Source organism: Papaver somniferum, chromosome 1 (genome assembly GCF_003573695.1).
Source record: "Papaver somniferum cultivar HN1 chromosome 1, ASM357369v1, whole genome shotgun sequence".
In the NCBI taxonomy this organism is placed as follows: domain Eukaryota; kingdom Viridiplantae; phylum Streptophyta; class Magnoliopsida; order Ranunculales; family Papaveraceae; genus Papaver; species Papaver somniferum.
The window spans coordinates 188,232,448-188,242,609 of NC_039358.1; positions in this window are offsets into that span (position 1 = coordinate 188,232,448).

Genomic DNA, 10,162 nt, shown 5'->3' on the forward strand with positions numbered 1-10,162 from the left:
TGGATTGAGAACTAATGGGTACTTGTTTAATCGAAGTTCTGAAGTTAATTTGGGGAAGATTGAAGAATTAGGGTTTCTGAAGTGGGTGAATAGAAGAATCAAAGGAAATAGATGATGGGTAAGCTTAGTTGGAGGTTATGGTGAATCCGAGATGAAGAAGAACAAGAATTGAAAGGTGATATTGGGAGTTAAGGTTAGGGTTTCATAAGAAGGAACTCAGTGAAGCAATTTAGAGGATGTACGACCTGGGTAAGCTGTTAAATTGCTTTAATTGTGTTATTAGAAGAATGAATGGTTAAATTGTTGATTTAAGATGTTGTTAAGTGAAATTGATATGTTTTAGATGGATGTGTTGGTGGATGTGTACGATTGTATTACAGCTAGTGGTGCAGGTAGTATACACTGGACATATAAGAGCTTATGGGAATGGTTTTATGTGTTGTGAAGAACTGGGAGTTAGATTCAGCTGGAAATGAAGAAGATGAATGCTTTGAGATTGCATTGATGATGATTTATGGAACCGTTAGAGTTTGAATTGTAGTTGAGGATGAACTTGAGGGCAAGGATGTAATGGTATTAGGATTGAGGTTCAATAGGTATTAGATATGGTTATGAAACTGAACTGGCGGTGTGATGGGAGAAATGAAATGGAGTAAAATACATGGCGTTTCAGTTAGTGAATGAAGGTCATGAGCTGCCTGAAGTGATAATGGTGGTTTGTTGAGTTTCAGGTGGGCTGTGCAGAGTGTTCTTGTTTTAGTAGTGGTGATGCTGATCAGTTCCTGGAGTTGGTAGTGTCACTGGATTGAGTGCATGTAGTTTTCATTGCAAATGATTTGGTAGTTTCGAATGAGATGTTGCGACTGAAATTATAAAAGAGGATTGGATAAATGTGTTGAGTTGAATCTCTAAAGGAAAGCTTGTAGCTTCTGCAATTGCAGGTAATTAGTGTTTGAAATTGTATTTGAGTTTGAAGTTTGTTTATGTATTACTGTCGAATGATTAAAAAGAGATTATAGTTTTAAATTAGAGTTGGAATTATAATTATGGCAGGGAAGAATTGGTTGTTCAGTTTGAACTTAGTTTAGTGTGTCGAGTCTTGTGAAGCACCATTATGGTGCGGTTCAACTTCTGGCCTGTGCAAGAGCCAGCCTTGGTTTGTATAACCCGGATCAGTCTTGTAGACTGAGTCGGCTCACTGAGTTTCCCTATCTTGATTCAGTGGACCTTGACCGATTTGACTAATTGACCCTGGACTTGACCTTGAACGGACGTGGACTGTTAGTTGACCTTTTGACCGTCAGTGACCGTTAGTTGACTTTGTTGGACCAGGCCTTGTGTAGTGGGCTTCTTTAGTGGGATTGGGATTAGTTCCAGTTTTCCAAGATTGATGTGTTGGACCTTTGTGGTCTGAGTTATCCTTTGGCTTCTTCTTCAAAGTTGTAGATATTCATAAGATTTAGCTATGGACTCTAGAATCAATCTAATTAGAATAGTAAACTCTTAGTTATGTTAAAGGTAGAGATTAAGATATCATAATGGGCTTAGAACCATTAGATAGTTCACTTAGCTTATAACCGAAATTTGTATGATTTATGTTATGAGCCTTGTGTGTGCCTTTTGGCTAGATTCTTAGAGTGATTGTGTGGTTAACAATTAGTCTATATTAACAACGATTGATTCGAAGGATGAACCAGTGAATCATGGATCTCGAGGTAGGCGTGGCTTGTCATCAAAAGAGGTGGGAATACTTTAACTCTTTTGTAACCATTGTTGTTGTTTCTTTTATAAAAGTCTTTGTTTAACAAACTTATGCATTGTCTGATTGTACATTCCATGTTTTGTATAGTTTGCATTACGATTGCTTCTGTTGATTATTTGAATCTTTCCATGATTCGGAAAGGACTTGTAATGTTTGTTGTCATAAGAATTGTTATGGGAAATAAGAATTTCCACTTGTGGTATATAGGATACGCTCCTTCGCATTTATACCTATTATATGTTTAATCGGTGTTGAATTGGCATCAATATTACTAATCGGTGTGGAGGTGCGCATCAATATTATACATTGTTTGAAGAAGGGGTTTGTCCATCTACATGTTTGTTTATTTCAGTGACTTGGTCACTGTTCAATGTTTCGCGGAAAACATTATTGTTTTCCAAATTTTGCCTTGATTACTTAAAAGTTAAATGTTATTCCTGCGGGGCACCCATTTTAGGGATGATGTGCTCACCCATTCCAACTTTCAGTTTCAGAGACATATCAGAGTTGCGCAGTGGAAGCTTCGAGGAGTTGAGTCCGTTAGTTAACTTCGGCTATATCTATTATGTTGTATATTCTATTTATAAACTATATGACTATTCTATATATGTATCATTTGAGAGAAGTTCTTGTAATTATATATTTCTGAGCGGGGCTAGTTTTGGGTTAAGTTTTGTAGCATATTTCTTAATTGAATGTTTAAGTAATTGATTTAGATTCTTAGTGCCTCTTTATTTAGTTAATCTCTTGGATTAGTCAGCTGCTAGCTTAAGTGGCGCCACAACGGTTATCCATATCTAAATGAAGGTATATTTCGTTGGTGTGTAACAAGCTTATATCATCTAATGGTGGAGAGATATTGCTTTGGTTTTAAGCAGACTTAGCTTGAATTTTAAATCAGGTTTTTATCTAATGGTGAATATTGATTGCTTTGTTACTAAGCTGTTTTAGCTTTGATTGAAAGCAAACCCTGATTTGAAAGACTATATAAGGGAGAACTCTAGAAACTAGAAAACCTAATACCGACACTTTCATGTGTCCTAGTTGCGACTAGAGTCAATTCTCCTTTAACCTAGGTTTTTCCAAAACCATTACAGGTTAACGACTTGAAGACTTCATTTGGGATTCGTGAAGCCAGACCCAACTATTTTCTCTGTAGTTGCGTGTTCTGATCTTACTTGTTTTATCGTATTGAGTACTATCTGCTCTAAAATTTGCTTGAGATTTATCTCTGATAGGTAAGATATAAATAGTAATCACAAAGCTCTTCGTCTCATTCTTTGTGGTTTCGCAATAACTTCTTCTACTACCATATAGTTAATTTATTGTGAGGTGATTGATATTTCTAGTCTGCTCTTCGGGAGTATAAGACCGGATTATCAATTGGTTCCTGTTCACTTTGATTTATCAAAAGACGGAACAAAGCTTCATAGGTACTTCTCTGGGAGACAGATTTATCTATCAGAATAGACTTATCTGTGGGAGACAGATTTTTTTATAAGTCTTCGACTTTGGGTCGTAGCAACTATTAGTTGTGGGTGAGATCAACTAAGGGAATCAAGTGCGCAGAATCCGGCGTGGTTCTAGAGGCGTAAGGAACGCGACTGTACCTTAATCGGTGTGAGACTTGTTTAGGTCTCAACTACATTCCAGTCCAAAGTTAACTTGTAGTAGGCTAGTGTCGGTAGCGACTTAATACAATATGGTGTTCAAATATGGACTAGGTCCCGGAGTTTTTATGCATTTGCGGTTTCCTCGTTAACAAAACTTCTGGTGTCTGTGTTATTTCTTTTCTGCATTATATTTGTTTATATAATTGAAACATCACAGGTTGTGCGTAGTTCAATCAATTGGTAAATCCGACCTTGATTGTTGGATAGGAATTGATTGTCACTTGGGAATTGGTCTTTGGTACCTTCCAAGTTATTTCTCATATCAATTAGGCTCACAGATTTCTATTTGTTCGATTGTAGATTGTATTGAGAAATTAAGATATAACTCTTTGATATATTTCTTGATTGGACTCGCTTTATAAGCTGGTGCTCTCTGAATTTTATTGGAGTTAGTCCATACAAATTGTCGAATGAATTATTAGGTGTGGTTGTTATACCCCCGTTTTTTCAATTGGTATCAGAGCAGGCAAACACGTTAAAGACCTCATAAGTCTGTGTTTGTAGCAATCTGACTCTATGGACAAAAATGTTATATCTATAAACGTACCCCAGTATTCGATGGTTCGAATTACTTATGGTGGAAAATTGCTATGCGTTGCCTTTCTCCAAGCGCGTGATTTTCAATGATTGTGTTGTTAATGGCTATAATCCTCCAATGGTTACAGTAGACGGTACAACTGTTGCAAAGGATATTGGTGAGTATGAAGATCATGAGACTCTTGCTGCAAAGAAAAATTCCGAAGGATTGAATGCTATCATCCATGCCATTACCCCAGATCTTCAACACCATGTGACTACGTGCACTCGGTTTAAAGATGCTTGGGATATCTTAGAAACCGTATTTGAAAGGAATACCTATGAGAAAGAAGCTAGGCTTCAAAACCTAAATTCTGACTGGGAAAACCTTTGTATGGATGATAAAGATTCATTTGATGAGTTTAGTCACAAAGTGTCTGAAATTGTTAATGCATCTTTTGTATTTGGTAAGATTATTCCTGAAAAGGAAATTGTGATGAAAATTCTCAGATCGTTGCCAGCTAGATACGATTCTAAGAAACATGCCATCGTTGAGGGAAATAACCTTGATACTGTTTCCAGAAAAACTCTTGTTGGAAAGCTAAAGATTTTTTATCTTGAACTGAGTAAAAGAGAAAAACTTCACATGCCTTGCAACCCAGTTGTTGCATCTGATGTAAAGTCTCTATGTCCTGAATTGATTGATATAAAGGATGAGAAATGCTTTAATTCGACTCTTTCACCATTTGTATAACAGTTAAAGAAAACTCTTAGAAAGAGAAAAAGAAAGTCTCGAAGAAAATCCTCTTCTTCAATCAATGAGAAGGATAGAAAAGTTCACAAATACTATGATAATGGAGCTTGTTCCAAGTGCTACAGAAGTGTTCATGAGATCTCTGGTTGTCCTAATAATGAAGTTAGTGGGTTAACCAAAGCATGGATGGCTACTCTTGACTACTGTCTTGAGGAAGAATCCTGTGAGAGTTGTCTCACCTACTTTGCTAATAATCAGTCTTGTCTATCCAACAACTCTGATTATTCCATGATAAACAATCTAACTTCTCCAGAAAAGAAAATTGATCTATTGACCAAAGATTTGTGCTCAATAAAGAGTATGTTTCAACTGGAGAAGGAAGCTTGGATTAAAAGGATTGAAAATCTGGAATGTCAACTGAAAAAACTAGGACAAGAAAATGCGATATCTCGCAATTGTGATTACAAGAAGAAGAATCGTCTTTCTTCGAAAAACTCTTGGATATTAAATCAACATATTGCCCCTGAAAACTTATCACTATCAAACTCTTCTTGTAAAGAGAAGGATGTGGTAAAACATAAGGGCACAACAAATCCTAAGTCTTCCTTGTGTGAAATCCAGGATCAACCAAAAATGAACTCCACAAAGGTTCTTGAAAAGTCTTCCTGTGTTAATCAGAAAAAAAGAATAAAATCTCGTAAGAAATCTATGTCACTTTCGAAAGAGATATTCAGAACCCTTCATAGTTTGTAAAAATCAATAAACAAATCATTCAGAACATTATGGAAAAGGAAGATGTCACATGTTTATCTTCCTTCCATAAAGAGTCTTCAGAAACAAGGAATAAGGAAATCGTCCTTCCCTCTTGAGAAACCACCCGATTCTTCATTGGATGTGAGAAATTAAGAGTTTGTAATAGTTTCAAATATTGTACTTGTTTCTCCCCTGGAAAAGAACTATAATCTCAAGAGGGGTATGAAAAGGTTTCTGATGCATCTTAATTCTTGAGGTTGAAATGAAGCTTCTCTTATGATTAACTTGTTTCTGTATCTCCTTCTTGTGCTCTAAATTCGTTTATTGAGCTAAGAACCGTTCCTTGTGCTTCTGTTCATGAAAATAGCTTGCATAATCCTGGGTATGTGTACGGTCTTCCTAATAAAGTCCGTTTGGGATATCCAAAAATCTGTTAGGGTTTTGGTCAAAGGTCTTTTTGGGAATTTACTCAATAGTTTCTTCTTTTTATGATTGAAGATTTCACTCCCTGAAGCAAGCATTTCATTTACCTTTTTATCATGTCCTTATCAAGTCTTTCTAGTAAAGAAGATGATGTCTGAACTGTTCTCTTTCCCTCTAAGAAAGTTCTTTTTGATTCTTCTGATAATAAGATGTGTCTAGACAAACATGATTCCTCCTCTGATGTGAATCCCTCTGTCTCCTATTTTGATAAGCTCTCACTAATCATGAATCTCGTCTTAGAACAAGTACGTGCCTTGAATAGTGAACTTGAATCTTCAACCAAAAGACTTGAGGACAAGATGGATAATCTCGAATGCAGGATTGATCTAATCGAAGATGAGCTTGATGAATATAAGGAATATGAGAAGAGTCTTCAAAGTAAGTGAAATGCGATTTTTTTCTTGCTAAAATAATGTCTAGGAAACTTCTTATGAGAATTTATTCTTGTGTTTAAGAAGGATAACTAGGGTTTGGAATAGCAAATACTGTGATTAGACATAGCTATTGCCATTTGCCAGCGATTTTCATCTTGCAATGTTTTAGATTTATTTATTTTAAATTCTAAGTTATTTGGAAGATGATTTTGCAGTATTAATCTTTATTGGTTTTATATATTGCAAAAATGTTTTATGGGATATGTGTGTTTACGTCTGTGAACTATGATTATCTTATATATATGCTCAAAAGTTAAGTCTATTATGTCTTTATGCAAATATTGATAAAAGATGGAATGAACTTTAGAATATTCCGCAGTATTGATCTTTCCATGATCCACTTCTATGTGAAAGTATTGTATGGCTCCGTAAGTTTTCTTATTATGTTGAGCATTTCCGACTAAATTAATCTATAAGGTCTTCTTGTGGTTAATTCATTCGAGTTTTCTGGATACAAATTCATGTTTCATGTAATTTGTTAATGTCCAAAGAAATCCTTCTTTTCTTGTTAAAATTAAGGTCGCTCTTGTTATTCTTTCAGGAATGGCATTTTATGGCGGAGAGTTCTTAATTGAACTTGTGCTTAATTGCCAAATCTTTGTGGGGAGTGCAGCTGTGGAATATTGTAGGAGTTATCATGTATTTTTATAAACTCCTTGATGAATACACTAAGTTTCGACTATGTGAAACCATCGAAACAAAGTTGATATGTTCTCTATAAGTTGATATGTTCTCTATTAGTCACGAATTATCTCTTTGAGAATTTCATTATGATCCCGTAATTTTCGTACCTTTGCCGATTTATATTGACAAAAAAAGGGAAAATTATTTGGTAGTTCACACTACATACATATGGTTTACGGATCATTATGTAAGGGGGAATGGTTTTCATTGTGAGATGGAAGTATTGACTAAGGGGGAGTGATACATAATCACCATAGTATTATTGTCAAAGTTATGATACAATTGGACTTTGATGCTGTGTAATAATATTATGAAACCGTATAACAATGATTGAGAACAGGTGTTTTTCATATGTTTTCTTATTGTTATGGCTACGGATCTTCAACAACATTGATGCTGAGTTGAACACGTTCAGAATCACTGAAGTACTTGGAGTGGCGAAGAATTCAAGGAATGTTGAAGAACCAAGGAAATCAAGCATGATGGATGAGAATTTACAAAGTTTATTTATTTTGTAATCCATACGTATTGATAGTTTTGTCAATAAAATTGACAAAGTGGGAGATTGTTAGAGCATTGCTCGGTCGAACTCGCAAGTGTTGTTATCTCAAGCTTGTTTGTCAAGTTTAGTTGATTAAAACTATAAGTCTTGATTTCTAATCTACTTATAGTTATGTCTCGGATTAGGATAGAATGTGTAGTTGAGCTCTAGACTTCACGACGTTCATCGATTGAAGACGAAGATCTACCGAGGAGAGCTTGGGGGAACTTCATCAACAAAAGGTATGTGGAGACTAAAACTTATCTATCACTCAGAAGTCTATTCTATTCTATCTCCTAATAATATTAAGTCATATAGCTATATAGACTTTTATAGTATACACATTTGACATTTCGAGCTGGGTTTAACTCGGTTATCTATTTCTCGAAATATTTGTTGGAAGCTTTTTGCTTTAGCTACGTTCATCATATTCTTGACGAGTTTAGTTGGAAAAAATTTATTTGTTGGAAACCAAATAATAAGTCAACAGATGATCATGTGGAAATTGCTTTGAAACATCTTACATGATTTGTGTGAGACAATCATTTGATGTCGACTCGGAAAGTTCGTATTGATCATTCGATCACTTGAAAATTACTTATAAGCTAATAGTTTGTGAGATACATCTATGTCGTCTTCTAAGGATGTTTCAATGATTGAAATGGGAGTTTAGAACAAAAACCTTTGTATGGATACAACACAATATGCGTACCTAGTATGCAAACTTTTTTGGCATGATTCAGGTGCAGGAACCTTGTTTACATTCCTAGTATGCGAACGGTTTTAATTGTTAAAGTCCGGAAACCATGTTCGCATACCAATATGCGAACAGTTCTACCTGAGTTAAGGTTCGGGATATCAGTGTGAATACTTGTTTGCAAACTGCTGGACAAGACCAAAGTCCGGAAGCTATAGTTTGCGTACCTGTTTGCAAACTTAGTGGTTAAAGTTCTAAAATCGGTTAAGTATGTTTTTCATACTCATGAACAAATACATTTATGAATTAATAAATGCAATCTTTACAAACCATGGCTTAATGTTCATGAATTGATTCTTACGAATCAATCCGATTTTGTTTCAATTGGTTCATATATATTTCTGTGAAATAGTGAACAATTGAACAACTATATTTGGAACATAATTAGATTCATTTGATTATCTTCATGATTGATTGATCATCATAGTTGATCTAGAAGTGTTAGATGAATGTGGTTAAGACAAAAGTGTTCATATGGCTAACTTCGGTTAACTATTATTGAGCCAACTCAATATACACGTTTAGGTACGGTTACCCATATATAAATGAAGGTATATTTCATTTGTGTGTAACAAGCTAAGACCATCTAGCAGTGGGGAGATATTTCTTTGGTTTTAAGCAAACTTAGCATGAATCTTAAATCAGGTTTTCATCTAACGGTGAATATTGAATGCTTTGTTACTAAGCTATCTTAGCTTTGAATGAAAGCAAACCTGATTTGAAAGACTATATAAGGGAGAACTCTAGCAACTGAAAAACCTAATCCCGACACTTTCCTGTGTCCTAGTTGCAACTAGAGTCGACTCTCCTTTAACCTAGGTGTTGATGGTGGTTTTTAGACAAGGGGTAAAATCGTAAAACCTTACGCATAGCATGACGTCACCGGTGACGCTAAACACATTTATTAGAACATTTAATGCACTTATGTAAAAAATTATCAGGGTATCTTTTTTCAAATGCTAAACTAGGGTTTCGACACACAAAACCCTAAGCCGCACAATCGCTGCGCATCATGGCAACTATGCCAAAACCAAAGCCGCACGATCGATGCGCATCATGGAAACTATGCCAAAACCAAAGCCGCACGATCGCTGCGCATCATGGCAACCATGCCAAAACCAAGCCGCACGATCGCTGCGCATCATGGCAACTATGCCAAAACCAAAGCCGCACAATCCCTGCGCATCATGGAAACTATGCCAAAACCAAAGCCGCACAATCGTTGTGCATCATGGCAACCATGCCAAAACCAAGCCGCACAATCGCTGCGCATCATGGCAACCATGCCAAAACCAAGCCGCACAATCATTGCGCCACACGCGCCATTGGCACATGTCAAGTGACGCTTGCGACCTAGCATGCCAAGCCGTGCAAACCTAGGGCCAAGCTGCCACAAGCGCCATTGGCACATGCCAAGCGATGCTTGCGACCTAGCATGCCAAGCCGTGCAAACCTAGGGCCAAGCCGCCACACGCGCCATTGGCACATGGCAAGCGACGCTTGCGACCTTGCATGCCAAGCCGTGCAAACCTAGGGCCAAGACACCACACGCGCCATTGGCACATGCCAAGCGGCGCTTGCGACCTCGCATGCCAAGCCGTGCAAACCTAGGGCCAAGCCGCCACACGCGCCATTGGCACATGCCAAGCGGCGCTTGCGACCTAGCATGCCAAGTCGTGCAAACCTAGGGTCAAGCTGCCACACGCGCCATTGGAACATGCCAAGCGGCGCTTGCGACCTAGCATGCCAAGTCGTGCAAACCTAGGGCCAAGCCGCCATACGTGCCATTGGCACATGCCAAGCGA